The sequence below is a fragment of the Marmota marmota genome, unplaced genomic scaffold, assembly GCF_001458135.2.
Source record: "Marmota marmota marmota unplaced genomic scaffold, marMar, whole genome shotgun sequence".
In the NCBI taxonomy this organism is placed as follows: domain Eukaryota; kingdom Metazoa; phylum Chordata; class Mammalia; order Rodentia; family Sciuridae; genus Marmota; species Marmota marmota.
In genome coordinates this window covers 10,565,765-10,585,631 of record NW_026000108.1, presented here as the reverse complement: position 1 = coordinate 10,585,631, position 19,867 = coordinate 10,565,765, and the positions used below count along the sequence as shown (strand labels likewise).

The 19,867-nt window shown below is 44.1% G+C and overlaps 1 protein-coding gene across 2 annotated transcripts in view; it reads right to left on the bottom strand.

Moving 5' to 3' along the window:
* The window catches only part of C1qtnf7 (C1q and TNF related 7), a 100,612-nt gene that overhangs the window by 48,735 nt on the left and 32,010 nt on the right, over positions 1-19,867 (bottom strand). The gene's annotated exons all lie outside the window — the stretch shown is intronic.

The window sequence follows — 19,867 nt, the reverse complement described above, 5'->3', positions numbered from 1 at the left end:
TTGGGAACTATAGGAGCCTGTCCAGCCGGTCTGGGCTGCCAGGAAGTGCTGGTGAGGCCAGGTCCCAGGGGCAATTCCAACCAATCATCTAGCTTGCAGCTACTTCTATAGCAGTTCCTTGCATCATTTCCCAGAAATGAAACCCCCTACCCCCGAGGGGACAACTCTGAGGTGTGCTCTGCACAGGTCGTTGGAGTCTCCAGAAGGACAGTGCCCCTGTGGCTCACAGAGTTAATCTGCTTTTTGGCTTCATTATCCTTTCTCTGTCTCACTTTCCTACTCCCTGCTTTAGACATAAATGATATTCTCGCAAGTCTTAGTCTTAGGGCTTGATTTAGGGAAAAATAAAATATGATACTCTGGTTGGTGCTCAATAAATACTGGCTGAATATATAAATCTGTTCAACTCCTCAGATCAGGATTAACCCAAAGACCTGGAGGACATAGTGTTCAATTGCACGATTTCCCTTGACCTCCAGATAGGGTTTCTTCTGCCCTGGAGATACTTTTCATGGTCCTCTGAGTCAGTGCCTGACAAACTCCTGCCCCTGCCCCTGGGAGGCACTGCTCCCCTCCCATCCACAGCCAGGGCCTCTCTCTCCATTTCCATTATCTTCATCTCCATCTCCATCAACTCCATCTCCATCTCTGTCTATCTCCATCTCTATTTCCATCTTGTAGCCAACCCTGACTATGGCTGGCTCAGGACGACCTTGGTGAGAATCTGGATATTGGGGCCCAGGATGTGGTACAAGTGGCTTAGTCTTCACATTTGAGTGCACTCAGGCTGTTCCTGGCCAGTGTGGAATGAATATGCCTTGAGATCCCTGTGAAGGTCTCAGCCACACTAACCTACTTGGAGATTCCACTTGTAATTATCATGTAGCTATGCCCCAACCAGAATCCACCACTGCTTAGAGCCCTCTTCATACCTTCCCCCATACCAGAACCAATTTCTTTAGAGATCACCATCTACCTAGGATCAGTTCCAAATTTCTGAGGAATGAGACTTTAAAGTAAAATGTTTTGGGATTGAAATGAACTCAATTTTAAATCTTATTTCCCCCACTTTATGGCTAGATGATCTTGAGCAAAATACTTATTCCCCTCCGAGCCTCATTTTTCTCAAATGTAAAATGATAGTATAACTTGTGGTTCAAAGTGTTGTCACAGATAATATATGTAGGGTTCCCTGCATTTACTCAGTAATGATAGGTCTTCTATTCTACTGATTTTTCAGTATCATTTGGATTATTGGACCCGCTCTCAGTCCTGGTACTGCGCCCCTGTATTTTATCCACACTTCCCGACACCATTCCATTGAGCCTCCTGGCAGAGAATGTCTGAGATAAGACCCAGGATGCTGGGCCTCTTCTAATTAAATTGTGGTAACCATGTTTTCTTAGAGTCTGAATTTGTCTCTTTGGTATCCGTTCATTGGAGGCCAATTGGAATAACTACACTTTCTTATTTTCTATATTTTCAGTGCTCTGAAGTCTGACTAGAGAAAGAATGACCCACTCAGGGCTATCCATTTTTTAAGAGATGATGAAGGGCTTGCCCAGGGGCTCCCCTGTCCTGTGCAAACCAACCAATGAAAGCCCATGCCACAGTCATCTCCTTCATTGAACTCCAAGTACCAAGCCAATATTCCCCTGCTCTAAAGGGCCCAAGGACCAGGTAATGGTCAACTCAATGCAGTCCCTCTGTCCCAAAGCCTGTCAGAATTATTCCAGCTGGGCCATCCTAAGCTGCTGGCTCTATGGCAGCTCCATTTTCCTGTGGAAAACACAGTCACAGCTTGGTCCCAGGCTTTGTCCTCGCTCGATACTCCCCCCACCCAAACAAAACCATGCTTCCCTATGTGGACCCCGGGGCACGGTGCCCCTCCTCCTCCTCTTGGGAAATATAAGTAATAAAAATCTTTTTTTTCATAGCATCAACCTATGTTGTCACTTAGTCACCTCCACAAATTAAAATCCCTGGGAATATTTAGAGACAGTCCTCAAATCCTTTAGAGAAAATGTGAGGTGTTCACTTATTAGAAATTAGAATCCAGTCGGGTGCAGCGTTCTTATCTAAGGCACTTAGGGAAGATGGCTTAGGAAATGAAGTGCCAGAGCCAAGCCTCAGGGCTCAGGACCCCTCTTAGCGTCTCTTCTATAATCCCAAAATGGGAACAGTAGAGTCCAGTTTAATTTGGATCCAACATGTAATTTTTGAAATTTACAGAAGGAATGTATTTCTCAAAAAATTTAAAATGATATGACATAAAATGGAAGAGTCCTAACATACAGATTTCTCCTCTGAAGTCGGTTCCCCCACATTCCCTGTTAATAGTCTTGTGTATATGTGTGTGTGTGTGTGTGTGTGTATGTGTATTCTTCCACATTCTTTTATTCTACACAAAAGTGTACACATATGAGGTAAATTTCTTGAAATAAATCGACTCTCAACATACCTATTTTCTTTCTCTTTTTAAACTATTTTTCTCCACATTTTGTTCTTGGTGCATTATAATTTACTTAATGATGGGGTCTATCATTGTTACATATTCTTTACATGGTCACAATGTAACATTTGGCCAATATCATTCCCCAGAACATTTCCCTTCCCTTCCCATCCCCCATCCCTGGTCTCGATCCTCTACTGATCTCCCTTTGATTTCCATATAACTCTTCCTCCCTACCTTTCTTTTCCTTTTTCCTGTCTGGCTTCCATATATGAGGGAAACTTGACCTTCTGAGTTTGCCTTATTTCACTTAACATAATGGTCTCTCATTCCATTCATTTTTCTGCAAATGGAATGATTTCATTTTTCTTTATGACTGAGTATAACTCCACTGGGTATACCACATTTTCTTTATCCATTTATCTATTGGTGGACATGTCAGGTGGTTGCATCATTTGGCTATTGCTAATTGTGCTGCTATAAACATACCTATTTTCCAAACATGCCTTTTTCCCTCAACACCTGGTGCTGATTGTCCGTCTCTGGCCAGGGTTCTGAAATAGAAGTAGGTTAACTTATTTAGACATTTCCCTACTGCTGTGCAGCTAGATTGTCCTTCACTCTGGGTCAATTCAGCTACTATTTCTTGAGCTCATGCTGTGCAACTACAGTAGCCATCACGGCCCTCTATGATCTGCCCTTGGTTTCTTTCCAGCATCCTCTCTAGAATCTCTTTTCCCAGCCACGCTGCCTTGCTTTCCTGAACACTCCTGCCACAGGGCCTTTGGATGGGAATGCTGGAGCCTCACAGGCTCATGGCCTCAGCTCCCTCAGGACCTTGCTGAGATGCCAGCATTTGTGAGTTTCTTTTGCCCTCCCCTTCTGCATGGAGGAGAAGGCTCCCAGCTTGGCCCAGCCCATCCCCTGCCCTGTTCTGCTTTCTCTTTGGTGCAGTCATTGCTGATGTAGGAGAGAGCTGCTGGGAATAACGTGGAGCCAGCACTGCTCCCCTTCCCCCAGGCCATTCCACAGGACCCTTGCACTGTACCTCCCACTGTTGAGAGCCACAGCCAAAGGGGCCCCAGCAAACTTCCAGCTGCCAGCAAACTTCCAGCTGCCGGCTGATGATTGGCTCACAGCGGCCCCAGCAACATCTAGCTGATTGGCTCCTCGGCCCCAGCAACATCTAGCTGATTGGCTCCTCTGCGGTGATGCTCATTGGACTGTTTCCCTGCCCTTTCAGACCACGGAGCTGCTCATTGGGGGACTTTTTTTGGCTCCGCCCACGTGACCCAGCCAATCGGCCTCAAGAGCAGGAGGATTGTGGGAGGTGGAGAGAGGCTTGTGTGGGAGAGAGAGGCTTGTGGAAAGCCGGTGGTGGCAGTTGAGGCTCTGAGGATTTTTCCTGAGAGGCTGTTTTGTTTGGCGTGTGTGGTTCTAAAAATAAAGTTAGTTTCTTTTGACAAGTGGCTCCTGATTGTGCCCAGCCAGACTGCGGCAACTGGCCCTCTGTCCTAGGCTTCTATTGCAACTGTATGGTGACTTGCTCATGGGAGAGCAGCAGGCTCCCATGTTGTCCTGCTTACTCTCACCTCTGCACTCTCCCTCCACCAACATTCCTCTTGGAAACTCCCCACTCCTTCCTTTTACATTGTAATTACTGGTATTTATGGCTTGGACATGGAGGAAGGAAACAGGCCAACAGAGAGGCAGAGCAGGTTCGCGAGGAATTCCTGGCCCAGGGCTTCCCCATCGGTCTTCACTGCCCTGCTGGAGCCTCGTGGCATTAATCCATGAGATGAAGGGCTGCACCCTGGGCACCCTGGAGAGGCTGAGCTGGGAACCTGCAGGATGTGGATATGCCCAGGGCTTTAGGGAACGTGTAAGGTGGGGCCCATGCGCTGGGCAGCAGCTGTTGTCTTGTACAGGTGTTTGTGGTGGGCTAGGGGGGCACTGGCCTTGGGGCGAGAGGCCTGGTTCACACACTGGCTGTGACTCCCTCCTGTCTGTACTGGGGTTTGGGATGAAGGTCATGTCTACTCACTTCAGGGCTTCCGAGGATGGTGAATGAGGCAATGTATGTAAATGCCTCCTAGAGGTACACAGCTGTGGGCCATGGCTCCAGGGAATGGAATTTCAGTCTCCTGGCAAGACAGGGAGTTGCATTTCTCCACGCCTGGAGGGGTTGAAGGGTTTAGGAATCCTCAGTTTTTAAATTCAGCTTGGTATCTATGGCACATTCCTAAAATTTCAGTTTCTTTTGCCCTCATTAAAATGTTCTCTAACAAATCCATTCAAATTAGTACCAATCCAAGACTAATGGAATATGCTAGAATACTTTGCTTCTTTCCATTCCTCCATACCTACTCCCATTTCTGCCTGTATTTCTGAGGCTTGCATTACCATGCTGTGCAAAGAACACAGGTTAAAATCAGGCCACTTTCAAGTCTCAGGTTGTCTACTTGATTCCTTATGCACCAATTTTTTAATCAGAAAATGGAGATGAGGTACCCACCCCTCCAGGTGAGTTTGAAGGCCAAAAGCAATAGTTTATATTTACAAAACATTTAGGATATACCCAGCACTTTTCCTATATCAACATGTTGAATCCTCACAATAATCCTGTAAGGTGGGTACTATTATTATCGCCCTGCACAGATGAGGAAACCAGGGGTTAAATAACTTCCCAAAGTCGCATAGCTAGGGAGGAACAAATCTATGACTCTAAGTACTATAGTTTTAATTCTTCCTTGCAAATGGGACCTCTGAATACAAAGCCTTGCCTGTGTTGGCTACGTTAACAAAACAGAACAAAGCCCTCTTTACCTGTGTCACTAACTACCCAAACCGGGCATTTCTTCTTGCTCATTCTCTTTCTTCCTGATTCTGCCTTTTCCATCCAAATTGAAATCCTGCCTCATCCAGGAAGCTGTCACCACACCTTACTTATATATAATGCTTATTGCTTATGGGCAGATTTGCGTGTGTTAACTCATTTGATTTTTAATAATCCTTGTAGCTGTGATACATACTAAGTGTGCTTGTTACTCTCCATTTAGAGATGGGCAACAGCCGCTCAGTTAGGACAAGAACCTTGGTGGGACCCTCAGCTCTGTCCTGACTTGTGCTGGTGTCTGGGGCTTGAGTTGTCACGTCTGGGTGGAGGATATTGACTTTCACCATTTACCTAATATCCGATCCATTCCCTCTTCTGGAAAAGCCTCTGGACTTGCCTTTGGAGACCTTTCCTTCTGCTTCCATAAGAACTTGTGGTTTGGGTGGGGTCCCACGCTCTGGCATCTCCACGCTACTCCAAGGCTCTGGTCACAGTGGTCCACAGGTGGGAGGGCAGAGAGAGACCGTTGAGACACGGCCTGGGAGATTGCTCTACCCTGGAACCTGGCAGCCTTCCGGCCTGGGATTGCTGAGCTCCAAGGAGGTAGCCTGGAGTTGCTGGTGATGCTCCCTCTCATTACCAGGAGGGGCCTTGCCAACGGGGAAGCACATCAGGGAAAAGAGGAACTGAGAGAGGAGGAAAGACAGTGCAGTCCATGGGCTTAGAGCACCTGGATGCAATGGAAATTGTTATATGTATTTAGACCCCACCACACCCCACTCTTATCTTGCTTGGAAGCATTTGAATTGGGTGTTCTGTCACTTTCAATTGAAAGAATGCTAACAAATGGAGTCCCCAGACAGAATGCCCCTTGGGCAAGGGGGTTGGTAGGAACTATGGACAGTTTTTTCCACATTTTCATGAGAGTGCTGGGCACTGATTAGGCACCCCAAAATGCTCATTAATTTGTTAATTGTGAATTTGACAGAAGATTGGATAGTCATTGGGAATTTGATCTGTTACTTAAAATCCTTACACACTAGACAATAATTTCTTTCTTGAGATGTCCAGGGAAATTTGGAATAACTTTTCTTTGGGGTTCTTCCCAACTTGCCTTATTTCCCACTGAGAACAACTATAATTCACATGGATTTGCACCGGAGAAAGTCATATTTTATTTTTAGTACTGTTTGTTCAAATTCTTTGCTAAGAATTCTTACCATTTAAGCATGAAGATTTAATCTTTCTGAACTAGAAGGTGGACACACTTCTCCTACAATGCTACACAAACTCTCTTCTGTATTCTTAGCCATGGATCTATAGGTTTTAGGGAAAATGCTGACATCCTGATCAGTTTTAGGTATCACTTGGCTAGCCTTCAGTCCCCAGTCACTAACAACACTAGGTTTTGCTGGGAAGGAATTTTGTAGTTGGGATTAAATTCCATGCTCTGTTGACTTTAAAGACAGTTTCCTAGGTGATCTCAGTGGCTTGATTCAATCTGCTAAAAGGACTTGTTCCAGTTTTTCCCATTGTTCTAGATGTGGAACACCTACAGAAACCTAAATTGAGCAACCAATATACCACTTATTTTAACTTGAAATAATATTTGAATATTGATTATGTTCACAGAATTAAAAACCTGGTACTTAATGGGTTACAAGGAGAAGTGAGGCTTCCCTGATGGAGAAGAAATTCCACCTGTTAACCACAGCACCAGCTCTTGCCTGGCAGTTACAGTCTACACTTCCTGGAGGCCTCCTTGCATTATTTTCCTATTGCATTGGAACCCACTCTTTTTTATAACTATTTTATACCTTTTCCTTTATCTCTTCCCCCTGTGGTCACTCTCAGCAAATGACCCTATTTCCCATCTGACTGAGAGAAGTAGAAGTGATCAGAAAAGATACAAGCTGTTACCACCACACAGATGCCATACACCCCATAGTGCTGTATGCTGTGCTTTCCTCTTGTCACTGAGAATGAACAGTCAGTGCCTCATGCAGGGTCCTATTGCCTCCCCTGCACCTACACACACCAGCAATTCCCCTCTCTGTTGTGTATAAGTTTCCTCCTTTTTAAAGGATAATTTGCATGTGTGCGTATAGATATGTATATTGATGTGTATATATATATATATATGTAGCATGGTAATAAGTATGTACATATATAGTAATGTTGATGACATATCTATAATTATAAAGTAAATAATGTATTAATAGATGCATATAGCAATAATGTGTGCAGAAATAAGACATATAAGTAATTACATATGGAGTAATACTTAACATATATTTCCCCTATACATACTATATGTGTTATTTTTAACATATATTCCCATTTCTCTTTTCAGACAGTGTCTCATTACTCATGCTTATAGTAAAAACTCCTTGAATAAACCACCTCTGCTCGCTGTTCAGGATTTCATTCCTCTCCTCTCTCTTAAGCTCACCCATGGGGCTTCTGCCTCACTGTGTGCTGAATCGCCCTTGTCAAGGTCATGCACAGTCTCCCCGGGTCTACTCATGCGTCAGCCTTCAGTCTCTTAGTACTTGATGTGCTGTTCCTCCGCCTTCTTGGCTCTTCCTTGAGAAGCCTTTGTCCCTGGGTTTCCCTCTTGCCCTTAGCCTCCATTGCTGCCCTTCTCCAGGTCCTCGTTCTTCTCCCAGATACCATTTTGGGTGCCGTCACTTTTCTCCCTTGGTGATCCCATCCAGTTACATGGCTCAAAGTTCCATCTTTGGCCATATCTCCTCCTGGACGCCAGGCTCAGGCTCATCACCAGCAGGCATCTTCAAGTGCACATGCAACGGGCACCATGAACCTCGTATACCCAGTACCCGGCTCCTGATCTCTCACCCTACTGCCCATACTTTCTCATCTCAGTAATCATAACAAATCCTCTCAGATGCTCAGGCCAAATTCCTTGAAGGATCCCTCAATTCTCTTCTTTCTGCAAATCCACATGGACAAATCCTTTCAGTTGACCTTAGACATCTCAAGCATCTTGCCCTTTCTCACCACCTCAACTGTTGCCACTTTTTCTCTTTCCAAATCATCTGCAGCCTAATTTAGCCACAGTCTCCATGTGGTCTTCCTGCTTCTGCCTTTGAGGAAGCCACCCCGCAGACATGCTGTCCTGTCAGGACTATCCAATGGCGGCTCTTCTTATTCTGAGTAAAGACTGAAGGCTTAGACTGAGCCCTGAGGTCTCATATTCTGCTTCTTGCTCCTTTGCTCATCCAGCTCTGACCACATTGTTTCATGTTCCTGCCACAGGACATTGGCACACAGAGTTCTTCCTGCCTGGAGAGAGTTCTCTTAGGTGTGCACTTATATTGGTGTCTATACAGTAATCTACATCATCTACATCATCTATATCTGTACCCAACTTGATCTGTATTCTCATCCTTCTCTCCATCATATTTCATGTTTATGCTCAAATTTCTCTTTCCCAGTGAAGCCTCTCTGGCCATTCTTCTTTAATTGCAACCACTGTCTGTCTCTTCCTCTCTTTATTTTCTCTACTGTGTGGATCGTTATCCAACACACTTCTTATTGTACTTATTTCTGTTTGAATCATCTGTCTTTTCCCAAGACAGATTTCCTGGAAGATTCAAAAAGACAAAAAGGTAGACATTGTTGTCTGTGCTCTTTGCAGCTGCGTCCTGAACATCTAGAACAGGGCCAAGTGCATACTGGGGGCATGCATTTGAGCCAAATTATGAAACAAAGGCTGCAAAGGTATCTGACTGGGAACCATGACCTCTCACCTCGCAGAATTCAATTGGCTAGCTTCTCTGTTAGACCCTTCCACAAGTTGCCAAAAAAGACCCCTGCATAGGAGGCCAGGCCACATATGGAGCTCTGCCCACAAGCCCCTGAGCAGGACCTCAGAACCCTGGTGAACCTGAAGGACTTGGATATCCTCCCTGCTCTCTCTGTGTGTGGGGGGTATCCTTCTGATTGCCAGGAGAGGCTCATCCAAGGAAAAGGAGTGTGGATAGAGAGCTTTTTTCTTTTGGCTTCCTTGTCTGGTTTTGAACACAACAGTCTGGTATTTGAGCTTTCTGGCTGGTGAAATAAAATACTACAAATAGAATAGTCCTTAGTCAAATTAATATCATTTTATTACCATGCTATGATGTAATTTGTCTGCCCTCAAACACAGCAATCTAATGTAGAGAATCAACTGTAAGGTAGATGGTTGTCACACTTTTTATGCGGGTCCATTTTAATATGACCTGTGAATCCCTCATCGAGTGAGCTGGCAGCTATTGAACTTGCCCATCCAGCCTGCTGAGAATGGAGCAGGAAGCTAGGCTCCACCTTGCCTTCCCTCCTGAGAGGCGACATTCCAAACAGCAGACAGAAGGGAATTTCAGATTTCCTGTTAGAACCTGTCAGTCCCTCAGCTGCTGCAAAACCTGCAAGAGCTTGCCACCGCCCCCCTGCATGAAGACCAGTCTTTGAAAGACCTTAGTTGCTCTCCCACTTCCTTCTGACCTGCCTTCCTCATTCCAGGCACAATAGACAGGCGATGCAACCCAGCTGCCTGGTATCTGAGCTTTTCCTGGAACCAGTCACACACCATCCATCCAGCCTGTGACTCTTCAGCCCAGAGCTCTGTGCCTGGAGGCTGATCTCAGGGTTCTCTCTGCTCAGTGTTGCCCTTCAGTGGCTCCAGCCCACCTGTCGCAGGCAGAGCACCTGTCCTTTTCTGTCCCTGGATCCACTTGCTTTTCCATGCTCTTCCCATCCTGAATGTCTTTGGTTTTTGTTTTCTATCAGCCAACAGGACTGGAAAGGCCTGGAGAAAGGGAGTTTGTTGGTTTTGATCACAACTCTGACTCAAGAATCTACAATGAGGTCAGGCACCTTGTAAGTCCTGAATCCTGGTTCTGCATTATTATACCAGTAATGTGGGTACTAGAATTTTTAAAAGATAAGCCAGAGACCAGTATTTAATTACAAGAAATTGGAGAGTGGCAAAGGTGAGAAGAGGCGGGGGAGGGGGAGAGAGAGAGGGAGAGAAAGAGAAAGGGAGAGAAAGAGTTTTCCAGAAATCCCCAGCTCCAACCCTTGTTTTCACAAGAGAATTCTCCTCTTGGGGTGACACTGGCTCCATCTGGGCCTCGTTCACCCACATTATTCCGCCCCCCCCCACCCCGCCTGAGTGAGGGTTAATAGGGCAAAATGAAGAGGACTTCTGAGAACCCACCCCTGAAAGCCTCTACCTGCAAGGTCTGTCTGCCAGCTGCCCTCAAGTCTGAGCACGCGCCCTCCCCAGACCAGCCCTGTGATTTCAAATAATCAAAGGAAGACAGTCCAAATCTGAAACAGTTGAAGCCAAGAACCTGATTTGGCTGAGGAGAGCTCGTGCTTATTAAAATCTTCAAAGGCCCAACCCAAAATGGCCCGTGTTTTCGATTATCTCCCTCTCATTTATCATGTCTGGAACCATTTTTACAACACAAAACACAGAAAGTTTGGAGTTTAGTTCTCTTCCCACACACACCTCTCTTGCTGGAGAGGTTCCAGAACTCTCCAGGCTCATGGGTCATGGAAGAGAGTATGTGTGGTCAATGGGCTTCTCTGAGAGTATGTATCAGGACTGAGTTATTTAGAGAGGTCATTACAGTTCAGAGTTTAAAATAAGTTTCAGGAAGGTTCATGTGTTTCATGTAAAAAGCAAAATGTGTGGGTGGTGTTGTGGGCTATTTTTACATGCAGTCTTTTGCAGATAAACATTTGCTATGAATTTCAGTCTTCTTTTTCTAGCACTTACTCTATGTTCAGCCCTGGACCCAGTGATCTCTGCACATTTAATCAGCTCATTGTCCTTATCTTAAACAATGATTGCAATTCCAACGCCCAAAAGAACAGAGAGCATCCCCATAGTGCCGTCAATTTCCCTACTATCCCTAATTTAGTCACATTCCTATCCTAGCCATCCTCACTGGCTTCCCTCCTCTCTCAGTGGAAAAGGCATGAGTCAGGATACTTGGATGTTCAACCCCAGGCCCTCCACTTACCTAGTTGTTTTCATGTACCTTCTGTTTCTCCAAGTTCACCTGACCCAGTCGCTTCTCATTCTCTGTTATCTTCGACTTCTATCTCTGGTTGGTCATTCTCAACCAGTAAAAATGTTCAGATCTCTTCCATTCTGGAATAACCTTGACTCAGCTCCATTGACCTATCACTAACCACCATCTGTCTTTCCAAGGGAAATGGACCTGGTATGTAAAAGGCATTCTGTAGGACCAGTAAGGTCCTATAGAAAGGTCCTAAGAAAGCAAACTGGCTCTTTCTAAGGATGCTATAGAGGTCACTACCTGAAAGCATTTAGATGCGCATGGTCAACAATCTCTGCCTTCAATTTGTGCCTTCAAATTGTTTCTGTTTGGAAATAGTTGGTACTGCTGACCGTCCTTGGAGTATGTGGTAATGACCATTTTCAAACTATACCAATTTGAAGGCACAAAGCTTTAGGTAGATTTTCCAGATTTCAATGGTTTCTGGAGTGTTCTGGCTAAGACCAACTAGAAGTTGGAGACTGACCATTGATGGTGAGAGGGTTGGGGAATGTGCAAGTATCTGAATAGGAAGGCACTATACAAAGACAATAGAAGATATAAATTATTTCTGTTCTCTTCCCAGTGACTGTTTTTTAGGATTTATGGAAATAGTTGTTAATATCAGACACTGAAAGCCATGTTTCTAGTAGGGCTTTTCAGGATGACATTTGCACTGAGGACTTGAGTCTTGGGGCACAAGCATAACTACTTTGAGGATCAGTGACTCAACCTGGGGAGACAGCTTCCTTTCTGCCTCTGCCCAGAAGTTAGCAAATCTGGCTGCATGGAGATTACCAATGTAGGGGAAGACAGGCGATTACATCCTTCACATGTTGTTTTCTCAAGATGAGTACCATCAGGTCCATGATTGACATCCTCTGCTATGATGTGCATAATAACGGTTAGCATGGAGTTTATGAGCACATGTGTGCACAGCACAGAAACACCAAGAAGTGCTTGGGGCATGTTGTCAGTGAGTGGAGCAAGCATGACATTGGACTGCTGAGGTCTCTCATGAGGCCAGAGGAATGCTTTCTCCAGGAGGGCAGCAAGTTTTGTCTGTTTTGATCAGACCTGACTAGGTAGGTACTATTAAATATTTTTTCAATGAACTTGAGAAAATGATCAGGCTGCAGAAAGAAGGACTCTCAGTCTGGACTGCTGGAATCAAGTAGAACCCAAGAAGAATCAGCTACGTTCAGATTAAGGGTATGTGCTTGTTTTGTATGGTGCTTCTATTCATTATAATGGAAAGAGGATCTCCATTATTTTCATAGGTGAAATGGGTGGGTTAGGGATGGTCATTCCTCTTTCTAGGTGAAAAAAAGTGAGGGAAGGATGATAAATGGTGGCTTGTGAATGGTCTCAGCATACATAGGAGAACAGGAACCTGTGACTTAGAAGAATGCCTAGAATTTCCACGTTGCCATATTGCAGAAGGGATTTTTGGTTCATGGAAATCTGTGGGCTCTTTTTGGTTTGTTTCATCTTTTAGATATTGTGGTGGTGACTATGAGGTGAAAAACTTCAAGCATTCCCTCTTTGACTGAAAAGATCAGAGTAGGATGGGGAGAAAATTAAAATGGGAAAAAAAAACCCAGTTGAAAACCAGGCTTCATGGTTTAAGATGAGGATAATGTTACTGAAACAGCTGGGAGCCCCTGTGAAGGCTGTATTTCACATCTCAACAACACAGAACAAATTGCACAAATTCTAGGAATTACGGCTTCATAACAAACACTGGAGTCCCTTTCTAAAATGTCACCAAATGTCTCTGTTGACTCTGTTTTGTAACTAGTCACAAGCAGATGGCACTTTGAAGCATACAACACATTTTGGAGAACAAAATCACTTAGACATTTTTGTCTGGTTTGCTAAGATAATGTGAGAAAGCCCCAAATGAAAGAATCTTGGCGTGCACTGATGAGAAGGGCGACACACCATTGAGTGGGTTTGCTCTAATTTCTTGGGAAAGTTGATTCTTTAATTGTCTTCTCTGTCTGAATTTGGTTTCATGAAAGGTTATGAACTTACTGAATAAAAGAAGCAAGGCAAGGGAAGGTGAGAGCTACCATTGCCTGAGTGCGTACTGCATGTGAGATGCTTCATCTAGTATATAGAAAATCTATATAGTTTATTTAATTCTAAAATGATTCTGTGGGTACCTATTTTTTTCTCTCATTTTAAATATAAAGAAACCGAGGCATCCCACACCCAGTTAGGTACAGGTGGAATTCAGACCTTTAACTGTTAGCCAAATCCATGTTCTTCCCATTTCATCTACTTCAGGTAGGATTCTCTCTATCTGCCTTTATTGCTCACTCTACAAATATTTTCATGTTCACAAGAATTGTTAAATATTGGAGATGCAGCTAGTGAATGTTTGTGCAATGTAGTCCTATTTATGCATAAAATCCCAAATTTATTGTTTTCATAAATAGGAATTTTTAGCATGTATTGACAGGTAGGTACACATTCAAAGCCCATTTTAATTCACTTTCCCTTGATTTTTTTTCTAAATCAAATACTAAAAAGCAAAATGTACAGATGTTCATTGTTACCAGGGATGACCATTTGTTATGGTTTAGATGTTAGGTGTCCCCAAAAAGCTCATGTGTGAGACAATGCAAGAGGTTTAGAGGTAATGATTGGGTTATGAGAGTCTTAACCTAATCAGTGCATTAATCCTCTGACAGGGATAAACTGGGTGGTGCTGGAGGCAGGTAGGGTGTGGTTGGAGGAGGTGGTCACTGGGGGTGTGCCATAGGGGTAATTATTTGCCCATGATGAGGGCATCTCTCTCTCTCTGCTTCCTGGTGGCCATGTCCTGAGTCACTTTTCTCCACCATGTATTCTTACACGATGTCCTGCCACACCTCGGGCCCAGAGCAATGGAGTCAGCTGTCTATGAACTGAGACCTCTGAATCCATGAGTGACAAATAAACTCTTCCTCCTCTAAAATTATTCTTTCCAGGTTTTTTTTTTTTGGTCAGAGTGGCATAAAAGCTGACTAAAATAGCCATGTTACATATACAGTTTGGCTAATAAGATGCCCATGGCATGTCTTGGAATAGGGCTTCCTCTCCCAAATTAAACAGCAAAGTTCGACAGGCGAAGTCTTTGCTGAATATAAACTCAACATTAAAAATACAATGGCTATGTCACCACCATAAGAATGAAAGCCACATGCTAACATTGGTGGAGCAGGAACACGGCAGGAGACGGGTTTCTTGATGACTTCCTGGAATAGCTATACCACCCCTGGACCACCTACTCTGAGCTTCTTATATGAGGGAAAAATAAACCTTTAGATATTAAAGGAAGTGGGTTTTCTCAGATAGACAAACACTAACTGATAGAATAGAATTTTAAAAGACCTTCCTATTTTCCTACATAGTTTTATTTTCACACCAGTTTTTGTCCTGATCTGTATTCCCCAAACATTGGAAAGTAGACAATAGATTCTTTGGCATAGGGTTCCTTTCGTTGGGCACAAGTTGGAACAGAGTCTCATCCCCTCTCTGGCTGTGGGAAAAGGGTCAGCACGGTTGTGATCCAGGAGACTGTGGCCCTTCCAGATCATCTGCGCATCACTAGCCAAAACCATCAGATGGGGTGGGAGAGGGGGTCAAGGGCTGGGCGGTACATGTCCTCACCATTTTGCTTTGTATGGATGTAGACTTGGCCTTTGCCTGGAAAGCTGAGCAAGGAACTTGAGGAAACACTTTGTCTATCTTTCACCTTGGGGAAGACCACACTGAAGTCATACCAGACATACATGATAACCAATCTGGTTTTAATAGACCTCCAAGGAAGACAGTTCCTCAGCCTCTTCCCTCAGGAGGCCATTTCAACATTTAAAAACTTGCAGTAAATTCTTCTTTTACTTAAAAAGAACGTGTACTGCATGTTTGAAGGAAGTGTCTTTTTGATCTCTAAGGCAGAGCGGTGGGGCAGAAAGCCGTGCAGTCAGGCAGTCCTGGGTTAAACTGTAGCTCCTTTACTTATGAGCTGGGGCACTTCCTTGAGCCTCAGCTCCTTATCTATAAAATGAGGGGGGCAATAGCTACACTAAGCCTCCAGGAGTCACAGTGGGGAATGTATGTACTAAACACTGGAAATACCATTTGCCAGGATGGTACCTAGCTGCAACGCCCATCAGCCCCTGCCACACACTCTGTGTGAGAGTTCTGTAGAGCCCTTAGGAATACCATGGGGTTTCTCTACAACATTCCCTACCATGGGCTCATTAACTCCAGTTTCCTAATCTTACCCTCTTTGCTCTTACTTTTTAGTCCTTGAATCTGAACTTGGAAACTCTTTTTCCAACAATTTTTTTAAAAATATGTGTTTTTCAATTGGAAGTGATTGCATTTTTACAAAGTAGGCAAAAACAACAACAGCAAAAAAGAAATGAGAACTTGAAAATTGGAAACATTGACCTGTATAGTTTATGTGGCTGGGCACCCCAAATTCTCATTCTAGGTTGTGACTCCATAATTGAGGTTTGCACTGTGGTGACAAAAGCAAAAATATAGCAATAAGACAATTGTCTGGATCGTGACAGCCAAGAATATTCTGGCTGCCATTTTTTTTTTTTTGTTAATTGAAAGACAGTCTCCTCTGGTGCAAATTTTCTGCTTTGTTGACCTTCCTTTTGGGTAGACGCTGTCTCAGACTCAAGTGAGGTCTGCTGCACCATTTTAAGAAAGGAAACGTTTCAGACCATGGACTGTTTTTAAAAGCTGTACACATGACTCTTGGCTACAAGAGCACTGGATCTTCTGGCTTCTGGCAGCTCCGTATGTTGGCTCCACAAGCATATGTACGATTTCAGACTTGCAGCCACACATGAAGTAATCGTGAAGCCACACAATTCATCCCTAAAAATATGCCATACAGTGGTTCTTGTCTTCTCCAACAAAGTAATCCCTAGAAATTGTGATGATTTAAAATTTTTAAAAAATCATTAATTAAATCTTCATTCACTAAAGAACATTTTTTAAAAAGTTCAGAAACTGAAATGAAAGAATAAAGCAACTACTGTAGTGGAGTTGGGTTCAGAGATTTTTTTTCCCCCTTCTTCTTTTTGTACAATTACTCAAAGCACATGATACTAAAAATTAGAAAGAAAATTCAATACAGAGTTTCAGGGTTGAAGGAAGCCCCAGAGGTGCTTTGCTCTAGCTCTGGAGTGTGCAGGTGATGTAGACCTAGAAAGAGTCGCAATGATACGTTTAGTGTCACATGGTTAGAAGCTTAACTGTGGCTTTGTGTCATCATGTTTTTCTTATGATTCAAGACTGCACTAGGAGCCATTTCCCTAATGAGGGGTCCTGGGCCTCTTGGCTAAAGATGGGTCCTCCTCCTGGCACTGCTAGTCATTGTATCCACTGCATATTTTGAGTTTCTCAGAGCACTTAGTCTTGCTGTTACTTTCTTAATAATGACTTTGTCATTTGTCACTTCCTCTAAAGTGCAAACTCCAAGAAGCCAGGGACTTTGGTTCTTGTTCGCTGTTATGTCTTGAACAATGTGCAGCACATGGTAAGTGCTCAGTGGAGACTTCTGGACTGAATGGGCCAGAGCTGGAGAAGGAAGGATGTCCTGTTGTGCTGTGCTCAGTTATGTCTGCTGTACAAACTTACGAAGTAAGCGACGTGCTTGGAGTCCTAAAGTTGAAAAGTGGTAAGAGAGTATATAAAGCCAGTGATATTTCCCTTCAAGTTCTGACATCTGCCACGACACCATGGGAGATTATTTCCAGTGTTCAATACTTTCTGTCCCATGACATCTAAAGCTCCCAGGTTCCAAGTACATGCTTTGGCAATCTCCCTCTTGGTTTGTACCTATCTGTGCTGCAGTAGTCTTCAGAGAAATCAACTGGAATAAATTTTATTCAGCTCAGTAAATATTCTTTGTTTCTGACTTTTCTGTAATAAGCTTATTGAGTATATTTCTCAGATTATAGATGTGATATTTTACTCTCTCCTAATTTGTTGATGGATTCTATTGAGTTGTCCCAGTTTGCAACAAAGCCTAGAAAAGGAAGAAAGCTACCCATCTGCTGATTAATGGAGGCTGATGCAATCGAAGGGATTGATGGCAAAAAGTTCAGATGGTCACAGGGCTCAGAAAGTGACATGTGCCAAAAGATGAAGCAAGCCCTGGAATATAGACGAGACAGTAAATAACCCCGAGGTGCTATTGACTCTGATCCACAATTCTGAGTGGAGAGGAAATGCCAAATACCTGTACTTAACAGAGTTTTCTACCTTCTTCAGGTGAAGGTCCCATCAGACATGACAATCTTTGCTTCTTCCCAGATCACAGAACTCGCTGAGGACAGCAATCGTCAAAGTTTGTTGTACATGTGAAACATCTGGAGAAGTCCCTCACAAAGGGGCACAGGGACCTGCGTTAGTTGATGAAGCAGGCAGTGAGGGCCTAATTGATGTGTCCTTGTCACCACTGTCTAGCTTACTATTCTCCACAGGGCATGTATGCAACTGACCTGGTCACAGATTCGCAAGACAAGGAAGGAACATGGGTCGTTAAAAGAGCACAGGATTTGGAATTTGGAGACCTGTGTTTGGATCCCAGCCCTGTAAATTGCTAGGGGTGTGACTGTGGGCAAGATTCTTCATGTCTTTCAACTTCAGTCTGTTTGTCTGAAATCATCAAGGTTAGCAATGTTTATGTAGAGGGCATTGTGAGAGCCGGGAAAGGAATGTGAAGGAACCCAACGCCAACGGGAAGGAGGCAGCAGTTGGAGAGCAGACTTTCTCCATTAGGATCAAAGCAGATTGTTTCCTTCCACATCCCAGCCTGCCCTCATCTCTCTATGTGGCCAGGAATGAGTTAACCTCCCTAGCTTTAGTTTCTTCATATACGAAAGAGACAAAAACAACACCTACCCGAACTCTCACCCTTTTCCTGAATCCTGCTGTTATAACCTCTATTTTATAGCAAGGAAACTGAGGCACAGAGGAATTCAGCAACCAACATGGGATCACATCTGGTCTGTGCCCCCGGGCGTTCTGGATTCTGACCTCTATCCCTTGGTAGAGATCCTCCGGCTCCACATAGCAGGTGGGACAAGGCCAGTCAAGGGCCTGGAAATTGGCAAGCACTCAGAAAATATTTCCTAATACTTGAATAATTTCCTTTTCTGTCACGCGTCCAGCATGGGCTTCATGAAAGAAGGTTTGGTTCATAAGAAATTACTAGGGAGTTTTAAATTAAAGAGACAGACTCTCATTACCTTTAATTATCAGTTCCAAGGCTTCTCCTAGCTCCTGCCTCCAGCCACCTAAAGCGGTGGCGAGGTTTACAGAAGAGACTAGCGAGAGAGGGAGAGCACGCCAGGGAGTGAGCTTTTATTGGGGAACAAAAAATTCCAGGGAAAATCCCATCCAATGAAGGTTAAGGGGGGCAGCACCCTAAGGTCAAGGACGACGATTGGGTCTTCAGGACAGTGGCCAGGCACGCCTCTGCACGGACAAACCCTCGGACCTGGGAAAGGGTGGGGAAGGCTCAGACACAGCTGTGTTTAAGCGCCTCTCACCCAGCCAGGGAGGAACTCAAATCACGTGCGAGGATGGCCTCCCACATCCTTTCACTTTCCAAACTTGTATCCCTCCATTTTATGACATGGCCCACCATACAACTCAAACAGCAGCCACCTTTTGCAGTGACCCATGAAAATGGTAGCTCACTTGGGCTCAGCTATAGCCATGTATCCAAGAATCGGGGAGTGCTATGGCGCACTCGCTCTGTGTTGCTGTCACACACCGGGCACATAGTCTTTATTTACTAGGTAAAGGTGAAAGGTTAGCTATCAATTCAGGCTGATGTGGAGACAACTTGCTTGCTAAAGGGCTGTAACAAGTTCCCAGTAATTATGAGGCCTCTTTCTGCCGGGAGCCTCTTGAACCTTAAGCTTGTGTTGACATTACTGACACACTGAGAGCAGAACGATCTCCTGTCTCAGGACATCCATGTGACAGCCCAAGTAACTCAGAAGCACAAAGTCTGATACTATCAACCAGAGTCAAAGACAGGTATTCGTGCAAATTTGGGAGCATTCTAGGGAGTTGGGAGTTGGGAGGGTAAGGGGCTTGAATATTTAAATCAAGAATATGGTCAACTGGGAGGTGCAGTCTGATGATGGGGCAGAGGGTGACATCTGGGGACATATATTCTATGCAGCCACAGAACACAGGACAAAGAAACCTGAAAAAATACCCTTAATTTCCTGGGAAGGTGGAGGGTCTCATGGAACAAGGATTGATCAAAAAACACAATTATTTCCCTTAAGTGTGTTATACTCCCTCAATTACTTCCTGGTCATCAACCACAGTCTGATTTAAGACGCCTGTAAAAGAATCACAAACTAATACAATGCATTGTTTATGATATGCAATCCACTCATATAATTCCTGTTAATAAGAACCCATAGTTTTATCAACAAATGTAGAGGCTTATGCTAATATATTGCC